At 30.1% G+C, this 23,808-nt stretch overlaps 1 long non-coding RNA gene across 1 annotated transcript; it reads left to right on the plus strand.

Moving 5' to 3' along the window:
* The first annotated feature begins 3,264 nt into the window (after positions 1-3,264).
* Positions 3,265-8,082, plus strand: LOC107852501. Its single transcript, XR_007057672.1, has 3 exons — positions 3,265-3,806; positions 5,109-5,200; positions 7,729-8,082. It is a non-coding gene; the product is annotated as an uncharacterized LOC107852501 (long non-coding RNA).
* Positions 8,083-23,808: the final 15,726 nt, after the last annotated feature.

Genomic DNA, 23,808 nt, shown 5'->3' on the forward strand with positions numbered 1-23,808 from the left:
GAAAAGGCGTACGACAAAGTCCCCAGGGAGGTGCTTTGGAGATGCTTGGAGGTGAGTGGAGTACCGCAGGCATATAGCAGAGTAATTAAGGATATGTATGAGGGAGCGAAAACCCAGGTGAGGACGGCGGGAGGAGACTCAGAGCATTTCACTGTCCTGACAGGATTGCATCAGGGATCTACTCTTAGTCCCTTTTTGTTTGCGCTAGTAATGGATGTGTTAACGCGGCGTATCCAAGGGGAGGTGCCGTGGTGTATGCTTTTTGCAGACGATGTAGTCCTGATAGATGAGACGCGAGGGGGTGTGAACGACAAATTAGAGCTGTGGAGGCAAACTCTGGAGTCTAAAGGGTTCAGGGTGAGCAGAACCAAGACAGAGTATGTGGAATGTAAGTTTAATGACGTAAGGCGAGAGAATGAGGTAGTGGTGAGGCTAGAAGCGCAGGAGGTAAAGAAAAGGGATAAGTTCAAGTACCTCGGGTCCGTGATCCAGAGTAACGGTGAGATTGACGAGGATGTCTCGCACCGTATCGGGGCGGGATGGATGAAGTGGAAACTTGCATCGGGGGTGCTGTGTGATAAGAAGGTGCCGCCCAAGCTTAAAGGTAAATTCTATAGGGTGGTAGTCCGTCCGGCCTTGCTGTATGGAGCGGAGTGTTGGCCAGTTAAGAACTCCCACACCCAAAGAATGAAGGTGGCAGAAATGCGGATGTTGCGCTGGATGTGTGGACTGACCCGAAGGGATAGAGCTCGGAATGAGACTATCCGGGAGAAGGTTGGTGTGACTTCAGTGGAGTGTAAGATGCGGGAAGCACGATTGAGATGGTTCGGACACGTGAAGAGGAGGGGCATGGATGCCCCGGTCCGTAGGTGTGAGAGGCTAGCGTTGGATGGTTTTAGACGGGGTAGGGGTAGACCGAAGAAGTACTGGGGTGAGGTGATTAGGCGGGACATGGAACAGTTACAGCTTACCGAGGACATGACCCTAGATAGGAAGGTCTGGAAGACGCGAATTACGGCAGAGGATTAGGGCCTGTTCGGGTCGCTAATGTAGGGAGGTAATTGGTGGGGGTGTATTCCTGGTATGATTCCGTATTCAATGTTCTGTTCCGTGTTCCGTGTTCTATGTTTGTTACGAATCTGTGTGCTTTCCTCTGCTTTATATTCCTGCATTCCTGCTTTACTCTGTTTTATATTCCTTATGGCTGCAGTATCTATGTTATGTCATCTGCTTCTGTGCTGTACTATGTGTTTGTTTGATATCTCGTAACTTGAGCCGGGGGTCTTTCGGAAACAGCCTTTCTACTTCATCAGAGGTAGAGGTATGGACTGCGTACATCTTACCCCCCCCAGACCCCACAAAGTGGGAATACACTGGGTTTGTTGTTGTTGTTGTTGTTGTTAAAAATTAAAAAATTAGAGATATTTGAATCTGAAAATATTAAATTTTTTTTAAAAATAAATTGTCATTGGATTGAAACTAAGAATCTAATATTGATGAGTTCTAAATGAACTCTAACTATTCAGAAATTTATTTATTTCAATATTTTAAAATATATTTGAGTTCATTTGATTTAAATATTATGAAAAAATAAAAAACAAATGATAAAAAAAATTGTAGTAATACGTAATATATGTTGTAGTAGTTGATAATAATAATAATAATAATAATAATAATAATGATGATGATGATAATATAATAATAATAATAACAATAATAGTGGTCTTAGTATTATATTATTAAAATAATAATAATAATAATAATAATAATAACAAATTTAATAGTAGTGCAATAATAATTTTTGAATTAAAATATTAAATGTATTTTAATTTAAAAATATTAGATTTTTAGAATGAAAGAAAAAAACTATTGTTAGCTGAAAACTAGGAACCTATAATTGAAGATATCTAAGGAACTCTTGCGGTTTCATATACTTATCTCATTCAGTTATAATATATATCTAAATACAACAACAACAACAACAAACTCAGTGTATTCCCACAAAGTGGGGTCTGGGGAGGGTTGAATGTACGCAGTCCATATTGCTACCTCCAAAGAAGTAGAGAGGTTGTTTCCGATAGACCCCCGACTCAATTAATTATCTAAATACAATTGATTTAACTATTAAATAAAAGATAAATTAATGAAAATAATAAAAATAGTTATAGCAGGATGTTTTTAAAAACATAAAGAACGTGTATTGCTAATGTTTCATCATGATTTTAATAAGTCATTAACATAGTAATTTGTAGGGTGAAAATAATAAATAAATAAATAATAATAATAATAATAATAATAATAATAATAATAATAATATAGTTTGACTAAATCCAATTATACATATATTTTGGATAAAAATATATTTTTAGAATAAGCACATTTTTTTATATTTCAAAAAGATCATAAAATAACAAGATAAAAAAAGAAAAAGATTAAAGAAATACTAACTAAACCTAAACCAACTTAATCCCTATCCAAATAATTTTTTCATCGTTACGCACGTCACTTCAACCTAACAATTTTTAGTATATTTTATTTTTATCTGTAAATTTTATTAAAATTAATTAATAGATAAATATAAAACCTATTAATAATTATTTAGTTTAAAACATTTTTACACTGAATTGAAATGGCAAGAGAATTTATTTTTTAAAATAAATTTATTTTAAAAATTACTTTACGATAAAGATAAAGACAACTAAAAATTAGTAGCTGAATGAATGTTAAATTTTTGAATTTTGAATTGAAAGTTGCAGATTTTTCAAGAATTTGAATTGAAAACCAACTCTATACAAGATAAAGGCAAATTTTAAAGGCAAAATGCTCTTCTGAATGCTTGTATTGTGTCCATTTTGTAAGTTGGACACTTCTACTTACATGTTTGTCATCTGGACCCCTGAACCCACTTAAAATAATATTTTAAACCCCTTAACCGTTGACTTTACCTATATGACATTAAATGGTTGACTAGGACAAGGAGAATGTAGTCACTCGCCCGGAGGTGCAAGTGGGGGTCAATTTTTGGCCAATTTTATATTAAAATAATTAAAAAATAAAAATAATATTAAAATTAAAAAAATAAAAACTAGCCTTTTTTTCCTCCATCATTTTTAATTAAAAAATATTTTTTAAAATTTAAAAATAATTAATTTTAAAAATAAAAATAAAAAACCCTCCTCCCCGCAAACCCCCCTCCGTCCAGCCCCCACCCCACCCCTCAGCCTCCTCCCCCAACCGCCTCCCTCGTCCAGCCACCCCCACCCTACCCCTTCACCCCCGTCCCCCCGTCCAGCCATGGCATCAACATTAACGTCCCCCACCTCAACAATAACATCAACAAATTCCTCTCCATCAATCCCTCTTCTACAAACCTCAAATCCCTTCTTCAATCCCATGCCTTGATAATCACAACAGGACACACTAACAAAATTTACATAGCAGCAAAACTCATCTCTCTTTACGCTTCCACCACTGAACAACATCTCATTTCTTCGAAAAAAGTATTCGATTTCACCATTTTTAAAGACCCTTTTCTTTGGAATTCAATAATCAAAGCTTATTTTTCCAATGGGAAATATACAAAATCACTTGAGCTCTTTAACAATATGTGAAGTTTTAGTGTTTTGCCTAATCAGTTTACCTTACCAATGGTTTTTTCGGCTATTGCGGAACGTGGGTTGGTTAATTTTGGGACGGAAGTTCATGGGTTGGTATCAAAATTGAATCTTGTTGAGGAAAATAGTGCATTTGGATCATCTTGGGTATACATGTACACGAAATTTGGGTTGATGGGTAATGCATATAAGGTATTTGATGAAATGCCTGTGAGAGATGTGGTTTTTTGGTTGTTTTACTTTTTAAATTTTTTTTATTCACTTTCTCAATTTAAATTTTTATTTTGTTTAGGATTAATTTTGTAACTTTTACAAATTGTTAAAGATATTTAAATAAAAATTCATTATGTTTGTGTATGTGAATTTATATAGTTAAAACTTTAAATTAATTGGAGAGAAATTTTAATTATTTGGAATAAATTTGATGTTTAATTAAATTTATTGTGTTTGTGTATTAGAATTTATAATTAAAAATTTAAATTAATTTAAATTAAAAATTTATTGTGTTTGTGTATTAGAATTTTTACAATTTATAAAAATAATTTATTTAATTATGTTTGTTAAAGATATTCAAATTTAAAAATTAAAAATTCATTTATTTTTGTATATATGAATTTATAGTTAAAAATTTAAATTAGTTGGAGAAGAATTTTAATTATTTGGAATGAATTTGATATTAATTTGTGAGCAAAAATAAATTAAATGGCATTTTATAATTTAATTTTTTGGATATTTATTTTAAAAAATTATTATTTAAATTTTTCTACAATTTATAATTTATTTATTTATTTAATTAAATTAATTTTAATATTTAATTTGTCATGTAACATTTTAAAAATGGCTTGAAATTTCATGAAATACTTGAAAATGACGTAGCAGCTGACATGAGAGAGGGTATTACACTTTCCTAAAATGTGTTTAAAATGTTGCTTTTTAGTGGGTTCAGGGGTCTAAATGACAAACATGTAAGTAGAAGTGTTCAACTTACAAAACAGACATAGTACAAGGGTCCAGAAAAACATTTTGCCAATTTTAAATAACTCTTTCTTATATAAATCAATTTCTTGACCAAACTATTTATTTTATTCTCAAATTTCTTTACTTATTCTTTAATTCTTCAATCAAATTTGTTTATGATTATGCAACATTGAGGGCTCCCCTTCTTAAAATTAACAATTCTGTGTACAATTTATTTACTACTTAAAGTTTGAATTTAGATTATTTGGTTAGAATTTGTTAACAATTTTTGTATTTGATTGTATAGAGTTAATTTGTCGTAAATTATTTTGTTGAAGAACATAATTAGAATGAAATGATCATAATATATACTGGACGCTGACCTACTTTCTTTGATTGTGCTACGTTAAAAATTTGGCTACAAGATAACCGCACATACACTTTCAGATAAAATTATATTTTTATTATTCATAAAAATATTTTCTTTAGATTTTTATTTTTTGTGTAATAATTTTATTTGGTATTGTTGTCTTGCAGGAAAGATCAAAATAATGAAAAGGAGAAAAGCGTAGATAATTGCAAAAGAATAAAGTAGAATCGAAAAGTTATGACAATGCATGTAAAGCCAAGTAAGTATATTTTGATAACAACTCCATGCAAAAAAAATTCAAACAAGTAACGTCTTTTCCTTCTTCTTTTTTTAAACTTCTTTACTGTTTTTTTTTCTTTACTGTTTTATTTGGTCCTCATAGACAAAAATATATAAGGATATGAAGTTTCACCATAAATAAGTTGAGGAAATAATATATTGTTATAATAATATATTTTATAAATAATATTTAATCATTATGAAATCATAGTGATTAATGATGGTAAGGAGATAAAATGTTGTAGTAAAGAAATGTTGTTGTAAACATATTATTTTATGTTATATTTTGAAATTATAATTATATTATACTCTTCAACAATTTAATTTAGAGTTCTTTTTTTTTATGTTATATTATAATGTAGTTCATATTTTTTTTTTAGTTTTTAGCAATTTAATTAAAGTTCTTTCCACAAGAAGATGATGCATTAGTTATTTATAATAATAAGGATTTTAATGTTTCTTCCTCGGATACATTTCTTTTCAGATAACTTTTAATTTAATTAATAATCATTCAGTTATCATTAAAGTTTGGTTACAATTTTTATTTGCATAATATTTTCAAGCCTTCAAATATCTTGAACCTTATTGCATTGATTTCAGATAATAATTAAATAATTATCTATGATAGTTTTTTATTTTATACTAGATCACGTTCATGAAAATAAAATATCATTCGAAATAAATCTAATTTTTTGTATATTCAATGGTGTTGAAAATCAAATAAACGAACATCTTTTACATTACCCTTTAAACATAACAATAAACATTAATTTTAATTTTAAGAAGTATTTGCAACGTTTAAAAGTTTAGCAAAGTTTAAATTTGGACATTCCTCGAAAGTTATATCATTATCTTGAATAAATAAATTCTTACCTTTTATCACTAAGTCCTTTCAACAGTTTTATGAGTGTGTTCGGTAAAGAAATTTTCTTTTCTAGGAAAATAAATTTTTGAGTACTTATTTTCTTGTGTTTGATACTATAACAAGAACGTACTATATTAAAATTTTTAAAAAAATTATTTTAAAATTATTTGATATCTAATATAAAATAATAATAAAAATGCATAAAAATAGAGCAACATATTTAGTGATGCAGGAGAGAGAGAGGGTAGGGGGTTATAGGTAGGGGAATAGGTAGGGGGAGCGAGAGGGTATGGGTTTAGGTGGGGTGGTGGATGTAAGTGGGGGTACGAAAAAATATTTAAAAAAATAAATAAATATGGTGTGCAGTGTGGATGTGGGATTTAGCGATGTTTGTGTTTTTGAAAGTGATATAAAATATTTTAATTGAATTAATTTGAAAGATATAATAATAAGTAAAATAAAATGCTTAAATCAAATAATGAAAAAATTATGAACAATAAAATAAAGAAGGAGAATTTAAAAGAAGTTAAAAAATTGTATGTGCTGAGTTTTTAAATTTAAAAATGGTGAAATTTAAAATTTAAAATCAGAAATTTTGTAATTGAGATAACTAAATATTTTTAGTATTTGAAACAGAATTGATAGACAAAACTTTTTGAATTCAGTGTACTTAGTTGTTGGATTGTCAGAAAAAAAAATTGAAATGAAAGATAAAGAATGTAATTACATATCTTAATTTAGTAAAAATAAAAGGTAAACGTACATCAACAAAATTAACAATTATTTTATATTTATATTTTATTAATTTTAATGTAATAAATTAATGGAATTTCCATATTAAAACATCTAAAATAATTGAAATTGTGATTAGGTATTTGTTATTAGTTGTAATTTAAATATTAAAAATTATTTATAATATATTATAATCAATTTAATTTATGTTAATGTGATATAATAAAAATTGATTATGTACTCGATATAATACAATAAAAAATATGCTAAAATAAATATATTCGATTATGTAAATGAAAACATTTTACTACTAATTGATAATTTTAAATGTTAAATTTTATCAATTCTTAAAATATTTAAATTGTATACAATATACTAGAGAAAAATATAAAACTTTTTTTTTTTACAATTGCAGAATTATTTTTACTCATATAAGTTTAGTTTAAAATGAGAAAGGGAGGAGTGGTGGAGGGGTGGGGGAACATACAACTAATTCTAAGTGTTACTATTATTATTGCGAAAAATAAAGTGCCAATCAACTTCAACCAGATTGGGGCCAAATCTTAAGCCCTTCTTTGTGTACATATCATACATTGTGAGGAACTAGTATCGCATATTTAAAGTTGGGTAACTTACATAAATCCCTGAATCTTAAAATGATACTATTACATTTTATCCCAACTATTTGGTTAATTACATCTTATTCTGGGTTTTTAAAATTGTGATACATATGTTATAAGGTAATACATATAAAAAGTGATACATTTAAAACTGATTAGATATTTATTTAAGTCAGTAATAGATTCTCTTTTATTCTGTGGAGCAAATCACGCGCAATCAGTTACACAATGAATTAATGAGATTCCAATACACCCAATCAACTTTCAAATTTCAATTGGTGACCACTTCAGTTGAAGCAAAGCAAAGGAGCATAACATGGAGGTGGCGACAACAACGACGGAATCTATTCAGTGTTTCGAGGCGAAAGAAGACTGTTGTAGCAGTAACCCTGCTTGTCGCTGATCCGAGAAGGTGTGAGCTTAAGAATTTTGGTGGTTGTGGTGCTCGTTCTAAGTTCCAGAAATCTTACCGTTGATTTCTGTTTTATGTTTGAAAATGTTAGTCCTTTATTGTTATGGTTTTGGAATTTTGCTATCAATTTTAAAGTTATTTTATGTTTTGGATTTTAAACTTTTATCAAGTGATTGCATGATGATGTATTAAGTTCATGCATAAGTAGATGGATAATGAATTGGATTCTATTTTGCGAAAAAAAAATTCAATTGGTGACTGCAAGTTGAGAGTATCTGTGGCTACTTCAAATGCATCCTCTCTCATTCTCTCTTCATCACCAGAAAATGGATCTCCTTGTTCACCAGAAGTGATCTGTTATATTAGTGAAACATTTTTATAGTTGAAATAAATGTATGTATCACCAATAATCTGACCGCAAATGTATAACTCATACATTGTCAATACAAATATATCACCAATAATCTAACAGCAAAATGTATCACTCTTACACTGTCAACAAATATATCACTCATATATTGATAACAAAAGTATCATTCATATGAATCACTGTTACACTGTGAAAATGTATCCCGAAAATTAATATTTTTATATATGTATCAATCGGATTAACAAAAAAATATAGTTGAAATAAATGTATGTATCACCAATAATCTGACCGCAAATGTATCACTCATACATTGTCAATACAAATATATCACCAATAATCTGACAACAAAATATATCACTCTTACACTGTCAACAAATGTATCACTCATATATTGATAACAAAAGTATCATTCATATGAATCACCGTTAAACTATGAAAATATATTCCGAAAATTAATATTTTTATATATTTATCAATCGGATTAACAAAAAAAATATGCATCACCTATATGTATCACCGACGAATTTCATACTAATATTAACTTAAATATGCAATAGCTAAATCCCTGAATCTTTAAGTGAATCATCCATTAACAACATATGAATCACCCAATAATTTTTTATTTTTAAAAAAGAATCACCCAATAATTGATGACGCCGGTAGAGTGGATTTTTTGGTAGGCTGTTATGGGAATTTTCGGTGGTGAGTGGGACATTTTTTGAAATGTATCACTCATTAACAGCATATGAATCACCCAATAATTGATGACACCGGTTGGGTATTTTTTTGGTAGGCTGTTATGGGAATTTTCGGTGGTGAGTGAGTCATTTTTTAGTGGATCGGCGCTGGTTCATCGGAACAATGAGGTCCGGTGATGGGGATGGCTGCTCCGTTTTTAGATACAATGTATAACATATGAATCACCTAATAATTGAAATAAATAACTGTATCTGCTATATGAATCACCATAATACCATATAAATCACCCATTAATATCATGTGTATCACCCATTAAAAATATACAAACTGTATCTATTATATGAATCACTATAATATCCATATAATAATATTATATTTACCATTCATATGAATCACCATTATAGAATAAAGAATAAACAATATTGAAATCAAAATGAAAACAGACCTCAATTCTTCACCTTTTTAGAATATTTGGGTGACATTAATTAATTCTTATGTAATGTAAATTAATTAATTCTTATGTAATGTAATTTAAGGCTTATAATAACTAATTGATGGAGGAAAAAAAAATCAAAAAGGAAGATAGATTTAATTGATGATAATTAGGGAGAGATTTTAGGGAAGGAAATATTTGAAAAAAAAAATATTTTGCATGAGTTAATGGTGAAGTAAAAAATAGGATGTGAGATTTTGATGATATGTATCAAGAGTAAAATTGAAAATCGAAATTTTATATAAATTTTTTAAAAATAAGGGATATTAGATAATCTTAAGTTTGGAATTTGTGTAATTTAACCTTTAAAGTTAGTTCCAATAAATAAACTTGTTGCAATTATAGGATTTTTGCCCCTTTTTCAAATAGGACAATCTAGGTTTCTAGCTTTATATCACAACTTCAAAAACAATCAAAGCTACATTTCTAATCATAAATTTTCTTTTTGCGTGATTTTATGTTTTTATTCATTATACTGTTATATGTCTTGAGTTGAGGGTCTATCGGAAGCAGCCTCTCTACTTCATTTGATTTGAGGTAGTGGTATAGACTGCATACACTTTACCCTTACCGAATCCCACTTTATGGAATTGCATTAAATATATTATTGTTGTATTATTATTAGTTTTAGACTGTAAATTTTAAAAATATTTTTCATAATTTTTTAAAGTTCAATCAAACTTTTTGACATAATTAAAACTGAGGGAGTATAAAAGTAGAATTCCACCCCAATTCCACTATCACAAAATAGGAAACTTGTGGGTGTTTTGATTGATTGAGGGTGTGAGATTCTTTTTTATAGTGGAATCACATATGGACCTAGTATCTTTTGTCCCTTCATTTTTTGACAAGTAATTGTTGCACATTTAATTGGTTGGACTAAATCGTTATATGGGGTAACACCAAACTTGGGTTGTTTGGAGTTTGAGCATAAACTTAAAATCGGGTTGATCTAAAATTGAAATTTTATTTGAATATATAATTTGAATTTCAAGTTGCATTTTTCTTATATACGTGAAAATTATTAAAAATTCTCAAACTCTCATTCAGTCTTACCAAATGATCAAATTATAGTCCTGAACAAGGTATCAATAGATCCTAAAACATCGCATTAATAAATCACATATCTCCATGATCCATTTATATAAATAAATGTTGCGATTATATGTCATTATAATCTTTCAAATACACATAATCTTAAAAAGGTTCACTAGTCCAAAAAAAAACGTCAAAAGGTAACTAGCTATTCTTTGGTATAATCTTTTTATATTGCACGGATAATCTATTTACGTCGTTGAAATTGAAGCTGAAATTTTATACATGTTTCGTAAACAAACACTGATTTTAAATTAAAAACTAGAAATTGGAATCCCAAATTCAAAGGCCAAACACCTACGAAAAGGCCAAAAATAATTGGAATTATGTTAATAATGCAAAAGAAGAAAGTAAACTAGTGCGAAAATTGTATGAATTCAATATCACTTGTGTCACAATGGAAAACTCTCTTGCTCTATTGGAAACAAAATGTGCATTTTATTCCTTTAGACTTGATCTAAAAGGGAGTTGATCTGGGCTGAGGCGATGCAAAAAAAAAAAAAAAGGGAATTTTCCATAAGTAGCAAACTTATAGCTATAATTAAAATTTTTATAACAACTGTTTCATAATTATTAAAAATAACAAGTTGTATTTTATAAAAGTGTTGCTACTAAAATACATATACAACAAAATTTATTGTCCTTCTTTTACTCAAATCAATTGAGTTAAATAAGCAAGCAGTAAATTTCTTTTTCATAAATTACTACAGTATATTCCTTTTCCATAAAGTCTTCCGACATAGGCTTTTGGTGATGGACTTGGAGATCATAAAGGAGCGAAGGAAGAAAGGTGGTGAGGTTCGGCCGAGGATTAGATGGGGCAGTCTGACTTTGGCCAGTGCACTGGATATAGGGGATAAGTTGATGGTGAGGGAGGGTTGGGGAAGTGGAGGGGATGTCGATAGTATATGGGACGAGACGGCCAACTGCATCAGGGAGACATCTAGAGAGGTGTTGGGGGTCTCGAGTGTAACTCCCCGAGTCTGTACCCCGAACGCTACACGATGCTAGCGTCCCCGAAGGACCACCAGCTAACCCATGACTGTTACCTGCTGTGAGCACTGAATAATAATAGCACTTTAATAACAATATAACTGATATAAATGCGAAGTTAGGCTAAAATCGTCATAAGGTTCTTAACTGAAAATCAATACTGACTACTGAAACAACTGTATGAAATACTCTAGTCTGAAAGCCTCTACTGTCTAAATATGGAGTTGAAGGGACAATCCCCCAACTAACTCCTACTACTGAAAACTATACTGAAATATTGAAATAATGCTCTGTCCTCAAACTATGAGGACTCACCACAAAGTCTGCTGTTGATAGGTTAGGCTGCCAAGTACGGTCAGGAGCCCGTGCGTCTGAACCTATGATATAAGACATTATATCACAAAAGAAAGGTATGCATCAATACTTTGAATGTACTGGTATGCTAAGTGAGGTAGACTGATATGCATGGATTCATATGTATGAACAATAACTGACTAAGTAACATGAATGTAACTGAATTAGAGAACACGCATGAACACATAAACTGTAACTGAGATTATGTTAACACTGGTTACTGCAATCTGGATACTGATTAACTGGTATCTGAGTCTACTAATACTGTAATACTGATAACTAAGTGACTATTTCTGACAGTCCTGATTGATAACTAGGTGACTATTTCTGACAGTCCTGATTCTGTAGAACTAAACTGAGTTTTATACTGAGACTGAAACTGAAACTGAAACTGAGACTGTGGGAGATAATCATCTAACTGACATGCCCCTCTATGAATGGATTGGGGTCCAACCTGTAACCCAGTTTCAAGGGTATCAGTACCGTACCACGGGTAAAGACAAGTTGTGAGTTAACCCTCTCAGACAGGAAGCTCTTTCTTCAACCCTCACTAGAAGGAAAACTCATACAAGATGTATCAACCCTAGTCTGGCAGGAAGATATCTCAACCTACGTTGGCTATGTAGTTCTGTAATGCAGGGATTGCTACTAAGGGTCAAACCCTCTGCTGGCAGGAATGCCCCTATCCCTGGGTTCTCTCAGTGTTGAATCCTACTCTCAACTGAATAGACACTGAATTGATTTCTAGTCCATACTAGGCTTGACTGAACGATTACTAATTGTACAGTCTATCTTAACTGAACTAAGTTCACTGATTTTTCACTAACTGATAGAGTGCTACTGAATTCTGTTAACTGACTAAATACTACTAAGTTTTGGAACTGCATACTGAACTGAGACTGGGACTGATTACTGAGTACTACTGGTCGTAACACTACCAAGATTGTTCTGTGACTACTGTAGATCTAGGTAAACAGCTAATAATTCGGGTATTGAATACCCCTAGGACTCGATAGCATAAATTATAAGACATAGCACAATCTTGAAACATGATAACTAATTTCTTGATCACTAATCATTCATTGAGGCATTTTGACAAACACTTATATAACATGAACTTGTATACATGCTAATATGATGAAATTTCACTATTCAACTCACATGAACAATTTATCAAACATTTGGAAGGCATAATATATGCACATAATACTAACCAACATGTGGACTCACATGGTGCAACACATATAATAAATAATTTCATATGAATCTTGCAACTAATCATGGATTAGGAATTCCATTAACATGGTAACCATGAACACATTCAAATCAAATCATGAAATCCCTCAAACTCATTAACTTGTAGTTAAAAAGGTTTCTTGAACTCCAAGGGTGGAAGGAAACCCTTGGATGAACACTTGACATACCTTAATGCTTGAATTCTTGAAGATTGATGGTGAAATCCTTGGGATTTGAATCTTGAGTTGGAAGTCCTAGGGTTTGTTCTTGAGTGATTTTGAGAGAAAAGAGTGTAACTTGCTTTATGAGGGCTGAATTTCGTGTTTTAGGGTTGGGTAGAAGTGGAGAAAATGTCCTAAATACCTCTTTGAACGCTGTTTTAATTACTGCAAAATGTGCCCAGCGACGCGCAGACCGACGCATCGCATCGATGGGGTCGACTCTATGGCCAACGCATCGCGTCAAATCTGCGTCGGCTTACTGGAAATTATCACTGGAAGCTGGATAAAATATTTATCAACGCGATAGGCGATGCGGCGCATCGAGATAGCGTTGATTCACTGGTTTGGGTTTCCAAAGGTGCTTCAAACAAAGTTCGAAAAATCCAAAACTTGTTCAAGAACACCTACTGACATTCCTGATCATGAATCAACCTAAAGATCGATACTTTAAAGTCATAAGGGTCGTAAAATAAAGTCGCCAACTCACGAAGGCTAAATAACACTAGGTTTGAATACTTAGCTAGAATTTTCTGAGTCTGGGACCCGTCATTAAGATCTAAGAGACTGAGTTAGGCTTAGAATTTGGCGGGGTCTTACATCGAGTGGTCGTTCGAGCAAGCACCATGGGGATTGGTGGTGGAACGAAGAAGTGAAGGGGAAGGTGGAGGCTAAGAAGAAAGCGTATGCAAAGTTGGCGGAGAGTAAAAATGAAGAAGATAACCCGAAGAATAGGGAAGAGTATAAGAGTGTTAAGCAAGAGGAAAAGTTAGCGGTCATGAGGGCTAAGGATTCTTCTTTTGAGAGTTTATACACAGTGTTAGATAGTAACGGTACAGTTTTGGTGGAGGATGGTCAGATTAGGAAGAGATGACAGTTTTACTTTCATCAGCTCCTAAAAGAAGGGAGGGATACTAGCATTGTGTTGGGGAGGCTATTTTAGATGCATTAGGGTTGAGGAGGTTAAGAGGACTATTCATAGGATGCGTAGAGGTAGAGCGATGGGGCAGATGATATTTCGATGGATTTTTGAAAGTGCACAGGCGGGCAGGCATGGAGTGGTTGACTCGATTGTTTAACATAATTTTCAAGACGTCAAGGATGCCTGAAGCATGGAGGTGGAGTACGATGATCCCATTGTATAATAATAAGGACGACATTTTGGATTGTAATAATTATAGGGGTATCAAGTTGTTGAGTCACACTATAAAAGTTTGAGAGAGGGTGGTAGAGTTGAGGTTGCGAAGGATTGTTACTATTTCTGAAAATCCGTTTGAATTTATACCAGGGAAGTCGACTACAGAGGCCATCCATCTCGTCAGGAGATTGGTGGAGCAGTATAGGGAAAAGAAGAAGGATTTGCACATGGTATTTATCGACCTAGAAAAAGCCTATGATAGAGTTCCCAGGGAGGTTCTTTGGAGGTGTTTGGAGGCTAGAGGTGTACCCATAGTGTATAGTAGGGCGATTAAGGATATGTATAACAGATTCAAGACTCGAGTTAGGACTGGGGGAGGGGACTTAGAGCACTTTCCCTTCTTGATAGGGTTACATCAAGGATCGACGCTTAGACTGTTCCTTTTTGCCTTGGTTATTGACGTTTTGACGCGGCACATTCAGGATGAGGTGCGTTATTGTTTAATTTTTGCGGATGATGTAGTTTTGATAGATGATATATGTAGTAAAGTTAATGCTAAATTGAAGGTTTGGAGGCAAACTCTTGAGTCTAAAAGATTTAGGTTGAGTAGGTCCAAGACGGAATATTTAGAGTGTAAGTTCAGCGAGGTGTCTCACGAGTCTGATGTGGTTGTTCAGCTTGACACTCATTCTTTCAATAAGAGAGATAGTTTCAAGTATCTAGGGTCGATGATTCAGGAGAATGGAGAGATTGACGAGGATATCGCTCATCGAATCGGGGTAGGGTGGCTGAAATGGAGGCTCGCCTCCGGGATCTTGTGTGACAAAAAAGACACCTCAAACTTAAAGGCAAGTTCTACAGAGTGGTGGTTAGACCGGCTTTATTGTATGGGGTGGAGTGTTGGCCTGTTAAGAAGACTCACACCCAGAAGATGAAGGTGGCGGAGATAAGAATGCTTCGGTAGATGTGTGAGTTTATTAGAAAAGATAGGATTAGAAATGAGGTTATTCGAGATAAGGTGTGAGTGACTTTGGTGGAAGTTAAGATGAGGGAAACGAGGTTGAGATGGTTCGGTTATGTGATGAGAAAGAGCACGGATGCCCCCGTGTGGAAGTGTGAGAGGTTGGCTAGAGATAGGTTCAGGCGAGGTAGAGGTAGACCAAAGAAATATTGGAGAGAGATGATTAGATATGATATGGAGCAGCTTCAGCTTACCGAGGACATGGCTCTGGATAGGAAGTTGTGGAGCAAACGAATTAGGGCAGAAGGCTAGTCTGAGTTAGGTTGTTGTATGTTTTAGTGTGTACTTGGAATATCTTGCTTTTGGTACTGTTGAATATGTTAATTTCTAGTGTATCTTGTTCTATTACTATTTCGTATCTTATCTTAGATTGCTTTATTTTGAGCCGGGGTCTATCGAAAACAGCCTCTCTATCTCACTTTTGAGGTAGTGGTATGGACTACGTACGTGGGAATATACTAGGTATGTTGTTGTTGTTGTATTATCTTCGTGATCTTCAAAAATTCAAAATAAAGCATCATTACTGTTTTTTTCTCTCTCACTCTTTTATGTCTCTAACTTTTTTTCTTGTTAGTTTTTTTTTTATCGTTTTACTTTTTTATTTTGATTTCTTTTTTCTTTCCACTTTTTATCTATATCACATATACATATTCAAAAAATATAAAAAATAAATTGACATACAGATCTGCATATGTATTTACAGTACAAAACATACATATATATTTGCATATGTATTTACAGAGTTACATATCTAATTCATATGTATATATTAGCATATAGGACACAAAATCTCTATAACAAAAAGGACAACTATATACATATACATATAGGTAATCAAAAAATAGATGATACATATTTTAAACAGTAAAAAATACAATAGGTATACATGTTACTCTCTAAAATGACATAGAATAATTCAAAGACAAATCCAACACCGTACAAAAATATATAAGAATATGAATTTGTATATACAAAAAGGACAACTAAATACACATACATATAGGTAATCAAAAGATACATGATACATATCTTAAATAGTAAAAAATACAAATAAGTACATATGTTATCCTCTAAAATGACATAAACCAGTTCAAAGATAAATCCAACACCGTACAAAATACATATAGCTCTGCATATGTATTTACAGAATACATACCTGATTCATATGTATATTCTTGTTTTATATGAGTCACCTTTGTATTTCGCAACTACATATGAAGATATATAGTATAGTTATGTTTGTTACTGTTTAATATGAATATGATATGTATTTCGTAAATACATATTAACGTCATATTTGTATTTTTTGTAAAGTAATATACATATGGATCAGGAATGTATTCTGTAAATACTTATGCAGAGTTATATATATTTTTTTATAATGTAATATATATTATGTAAAAGAAAACATATGCATACTATGTATTTTATATTATATTTTTGTGAAAAGTACATTTAATATAGATTTATGTCATTATTTTGCTCTATAGGTGTTGCATGATCATATATTTATGGCAAGAGTACTTCCAAGGTTTGCACCACATATAGAATGTCACGCAGTCAATGGTACTGAAGAACGTATTAAGGCGATGTTATCAAAGAAGCAGTCATGTTTTTTGTCATAAGAATATTTGTGATGTCTACATGAACAAGATGAAATGTGTCGGTCCATACTGTAGAGACACATAATTAGCTCCCAATACATTTTTTTTAATTTTGGGTCTGTCGAGATACATAATTAACTCTGGATACATCTCACAAAGATACAAAATTAATTAAAAATTTTATAATTATTTTATAAGTGTGAAGATTTATATAAATACGGTAAATTAAAGTGTATATTTATGTCATTTTCCTTATTCAAATAGGCATACCCCAACTTCTCAACGCAATTGGGCCAATCAATTCATTCTGATCCACAGGCTTTGGGCTCTTAAAGGAAAGGGTTATCTAAAAATTATTCGAAGAGGTTGTTCGAATAATAACAAATTCCAGTCATTGTTTTAATTATTTGTATGTGATAAAATACTTTATAATCTTCTACCTTTCTCTTGATTTTGATAATCAAATCAAATATGGTTTTCATTTACAACATCTTAGAGTAAATTTGAGAAGAAACAAACATATTGGTTCTTGACAAATTGATCTTTTTTACTCCCACAATCATCATTTCCAAAACCTTATTGATAAATAAAAAACTTAAGCTATATACACCATCAATATAAGAAAAATTACACCACCCAAGTCCCTAATTTATTTATTTTTGATAGATAACTCTACTTAAAATCATGTTGGAATCTTAATTCTGAAAATAATACTCCATGTTAACTGGTATAACATGTAAAAGCGACTTGATGACGTAGATAAATTGTTCTCAAATCTCAATTTGTTAATTTAGGGTAGCTATTGGATAAGGATCCTTCCATTGGGACATTATTTCGTTTCTATTATATAAAAGAGGTGGTTTCCACCAATTACCAAAAAATTTTTTACTTCCACTTAATTATATACCATATTTCAATATATAATAATTTTATTATTTCATCATAATAATTTAAATATTTAATATATTCTATTAATTTATATTAATTAACTATAACTACATATTGAAAGTAAATTTTTTTATTTATTTAATTAGCTATCATGTTCAAAATTAATTTGTTACCACAAATCACAATAATTAATAAATTAAAATATTTAAAGGTATATTAAAATTTTATTGACTCTCATTATTTTAGCAATGCCACATAAATTGAGATAAAAGAAAAAACACTGCAAATCATAATAATTAACAACTTAAAATATTTAAAAGATATATAAAAAATTTAGTTGACTCTCAAAATTGTATGGAAGCCACATAAATTGGGACATAAGGAGTAAATATATTATTTGATAATTACGTAAAAATTATTATAAATCACAATAATTAACAAGTTAAAATACTTTTTAAAAAATAGATAAAAGTTCTATTCAACTCTGAAAATTTTAGCGATGCAGCATAAATCATGACAAAATAAAAAATTATCTTAATTAATTGCAACTAAATATTTAAATTAAATAAATTTTATTATTTTAATTGACTTTATATAGAAAATTAATCTTTTTATTTATTTATTTTTAGTAAATTTAAATTTTAAAATTATTTTTTTCTTATATAGAAATACTAATATTTAAACTTAACTTTAAATTTTTAAAGTACAAAATTAATAAATTTAATTTAATAAAATAAATTTTTAATAAATATTTTCTTAGAATTTGTGTTGGGTCAATATGTATCAAGTTAAAAAGAAATAAAGAAAAATATATAGTAAAATTTTATTATTGTGAAGGATAAATTTAATGCACTATCCAATAATATTTAATAATATCATATTTTGCATATGCAAATATAGCATTCCGTATTTAATTAATATACTATTCCGCTGAATTATCGATGATTACTATTGGATATGATAAAATTATATTAATTTTTATAGTAATAGCATCATCAATCGTTCTTAATTAATTATTATGAGTCATCTAGGTATTAAGAAAATAAATAATATTTAATGAAAAATAAAATAGACATAAAATGAGAAATTAACTCTTAATGTTTTAAATTAAATTTTCGTCTTTAGAACGATGATTTTACTATATCACTCCTTATTATAAGTCATTTATGTATTAGAGAAATAAGACTAACAAAATGATATGTCAACATAAAATATTTGATTGATTATCAAAATTATATTAGTGCCACATAAATTGGGACGGGACATAAGAAGATATAAAACAATATATATTATTTGAAAATGAAATAAAAAGTACTGTAAATAACAATAATTAACAACAAAAAAAAATTAAAAAATTGACTGATTTCTGCTTCAGCTGCTTCAATCGAGATTTTAATGTACAGTGATGTTTAAAGAGGGTAAAAATGATATAATGAGATTTAAAGAGGATAAAATGTATGTAGTAAAGTATGAGAAGAATAAAACATAAGTAAATTTTATTAATATATTTTAAAGAAATTTAAGAAAAGAAGTATAAAGATTATTTGCAGAAGTAAATTTTATTAATATATTTTAAAGAAATTAAAGAAAAGAAGTATAAAGATTATTTGCAAAAGATTTTTACAAACTAATTTAAATATAAATAAAGTAAATTTAGGTACAAAAAATTGTGTATCTATCACAAATTTGCTACCAAACACTTCGCACTTTCTTAACATTAGCAAATATTCTATCAAATATGTGTAGCCATCTTTCTCAACTTTTTACAGCTCCTTCATATTAATTAAAATTTCTCTGTTTTAAAAATAAAATAAAGAAAAGAAAATCTCAACTCTTGCTTCTCTATTAAAAACAACACTCTTTCTCTGTGTTGAAAATAATAATTAAACAAAACAATAACGAATTTAAGGTGTGTATTCTCTTTATCGGGTAAGTTTACATGATTCTTAATCTTTCCGATATTGAAAATCAATAATCTGCTGGATATTTGATTTAAGCTATTTCATCAATTTACGCCTCTTCTTTCTTTATATTTCTGATCGCAAAATTTAACAAGAAGGTTTAAAAAAAGGTTTCAATTGTGATCCCGTCAGCTCAATCATACTAATGAAAATATTCTACTGCTCCAACTTTCTACTCCAAAATAAATTCTAAAACTTAAAAATTACAATCCGCATGTTCTACTATTGGGCCCGTGCTGACACGTGCTTTTCACTTCTAGTACTAAATAAAGAAGACAACACATGAACCTTCTTACTTAAAAATATTTATTTGCATAGATTTGAGGATTTAATTATAGAAAATATGTCTTAAGAATATATATGTAGATCATTAGACAAGTATCTAGCTAGATTGGATATATACTTTTTGAATATAAGTCTATAGTGTCTTAAGAATATGTAGATCATTAGACAAGTATCTAGAATGGATATATACTTTTTGATTATAAATTATTATCCTATATAATGAGTGGCAAAGAAGCGGTTGAAGCAGGCTGCCCATAGTCGACATGTATTCTTCAGCTGATTCAATCGTAATTTTATTATATTACCCCTAATTAATTATTATAAGTTATTTATGTATTAAAAAATTAAAAATATTTAATAAAAAATTAAAAATAGACATTTATGACATGATTGTTTCAGCTGCTTCAACTGTGATTTTACTATATCACTCATAATTAATTATTATAAGTCATTTAAGTATTTAAAAAATAATAATATTTAATTAAGAATAAAATAAAATAGACATAAAATAATAAATTATTTTTTGATGTTTTTATAAGTCATTTAAGTGTCAAAAAATTAATCATATTTAATAAAAAAAGATAAAATAGACATAAAATGATAAATTATTTTTGGATGTTTTAAATTAACTTGACATCTTATATGTAACTTAAGAAATATAGATTATTTTTTGATGTTTTAAATTAACTTGACGTCTTATATGTGATCACTTAAAAATTTTCACAAGTATTTGTAATAATAATTTTATCATGTCACTTCTAATTAGTAAAATATAAGAAAAAATATTATAAATCACAGTAATTAAAAAATTAAATTATTTAAAAAATATAATTGACTATCAATGTCACAAAAGTTTGAACAACTTAAAATATTGTTATACAAATTTCATCAATCTAAATATAATAATATATGCCTAACTTAGAATTTATCAACTAAACACATAAAGGTTTTAACTAAATGGTAGAATTACATATAACGTAGAATTTTTAAGGATCAACATTAAGTTGTGCGTAGTACGGCTTAAGCCGACTATTCTATAGAGAAGAGCAAAGATTCTTGATCTTAATTTAAAGTATATTATCTACTCAACCACTAATATTGTATATAAGTTTCTTGGGTACTTTATTTTTTTTGTATGAATTTATTTTATCTTGTTAGGCACGTAAAATCTACACGAGATATGGAGTTCATATATTATAATGAGTTAATGACACTAGAAGAAGAGTTATTTTTTGTAAAATAAAAAAAAGATAGTAAAATCTCGTGAACAAACAAAAAACAACTTTTAGCAAATTATAGTATCTAGTTAAGTAATATTAAGATTGGTTGTGTGTGAGTTAAACAATTTAGGTCGTTGGGAGATTCATGATTTTGTGTTATTAATAAACAAGAAAAAATGCTATACATAACAATTTTTTCGAGAAAAAGTCTCTTTCCATTAATTAAGAATCCGTACAACAATTAGTAAAACAAAAATTATGTGTCTCCATATCCCAAATCCATTTGCTAGTAGTATTATTTTTCTTTTGAAAAGTACGGTTCCTATGACTTTTGCAAGCTATTTATGAAAAAAAAAAAAAAGGTTATATATTTATAAATTATAATATAATTAAAATCTGGACCTTTTGAACCAACTGTTCAAAGACATTTTTAAAATTATTGCAGAGGCCAGAGGGTACATATAAAATTCAATTAGATAATGTTAGGGGTAATAAGTAATTAGATCTTATGTTTGTCAAAGTCACTCCATCATGAAAATTATGTGTCAAAGAAGCATATTTGAACAAATACGTATACTCTATGGGTAAATTTAAATATTTCACCCAAAAATAAATAATAAACGGCGGAGAATTTTTTTTATTTTTTTAAGGAAGAAATAAACTGAAACTTGATACAAATAAATACTCCCTCTCATCTTCTCATCTTTTCAATATGTTACTCTCTTCTTCACGTATTACTTATCTACTTTTTCTTTTACACACTTCTTACATAACTATAAATAAAAGAAATACTTTTACTTATTTACTCTTTAATTCTTTTTAATAGACTCTACATTTATGTAATTTTTCCATCAATATCAAAACTAAACAATTATAGAACTTGTTTAGAAGGCATTTATTTTGTTTCAAGTCACTTACCCTCCAAGAAATATGAAATCATTAATTAATTAATCATTTAAGGAGTATAATTTAATCAAGGCCAAACCCATCGCCAGCCCCCTGAACTTGGCACCATCTTTCACTTAGGCACCTTAAGTGAACGATGTTCATTTTTGACACCTCAACCAGCTATTAACTGAGTCATTTTGACACTTTTTTGCATCAACTCTAGTGCATGAATTGCACTCTCGTTTGACATGAATTAAATAACCAATTAATTTGTGCCAACTCATATTAAATTTTCATGTCATTATCTGTATCCATGATTTTTTTTTGAAAAAAAAAAGACCAAAATATATTACAAGGTGTCCAATGAATTAATGACACATGGCTTTTGACCAAAATAAGTACAAAAATTCTTTCACTTCATCTTCCTCACCCAGCCATTCTTCAAGCTTAACCTCCATCAATGGAGGTTGAATATCAGTATTCACAATTCAAAACTCTACACCCAAATGTCCAATCTTCTCATCCTGAATTTTCAAGGGGCAAAGTCTGCCACCAAGAACAGTCAATACCTTATGTGATCGTCGCGTATTAGGGGGCATAAACATAGCTGATGTACAAGTAGCCCTAACAGTAAAATCTCACACTCAACTAATCTAATTAATCCGGAAAAAATATAACCACTTCAGCTGTGTGGGTTCAAACCATAAGAAATTCACGATTTTCTTTTGGGATTTCAAACCATAAGAAATACGCATCCAATTGATCTAAAAATAATGATTAGAAACTAGCAAACCTCAACTAATACTATACCTCTTCAATTTTCTAAATCTAAAATTTAGCAAAGGAGCATTTTAACTTCAATGGTGAAAAATAGTGAACTTGACCTTCAAAAATTAATGGTGAAAACTAGGGAGCTTGACCTCAATGGAGCAATCACGATTAGCTAGTACTATGCTATACAATGTGTTAAGAAAAGGAAAAAAAATGGTGAAAAATTAATGACTTAAGATGATATTGTGAGTTTGACTTCCAAGAATTAATGGAGTAAGACGATAAAAAATGGTGGAAAACTAATGGATTAAAGAATTAGGAAGAAAGACAATAAAATTACGAAAATACTCCTGAAATGCGCTCAAAAGCGAGTGTAATACATTCTCTTTGCTGAATCAGCAAAAGGTGTCAAAGTGACATAGTTTATGGCTACTTGAGGTGCCAAAAGTGAACAACGTCCACTTGAGGTGCCAAAGTGAAAAATGGTGCCAAGTTTAGGGGGCTATCGATGGGTTTGGCCTTTAATCAATGCTATTAAATGAACTTCTTTACAGAGTACGTATTCCCTTCTAGTGTCGGCTATCGTTGCCGACAGTAAAATTATCATTTTATTTATTGCTTTATAAGGAATGTGTCAAGTCGATATTGAACAATTCAAACTCTGTTTGTTATGTTTTTGAAATTCTAAAATTGACTGTTACTACTTTAATAATTGTTTAGAGATA

This window comes from Capsicum annuum, chromosome 1 (genome assembly GCF_002878395.1).
Source record: "Capsicum annuum cultivar UCD-10X-F1 chromosome 1, UCD10Xv1.1, whole genome shotgun sequence".
Taxonomy (NCBI): Eukaryota; Viridiplantae; Streptophyta; class Magnoliopsida; order Solanales; family Solanaceae; genus Capsicum; species Capsicum annuum.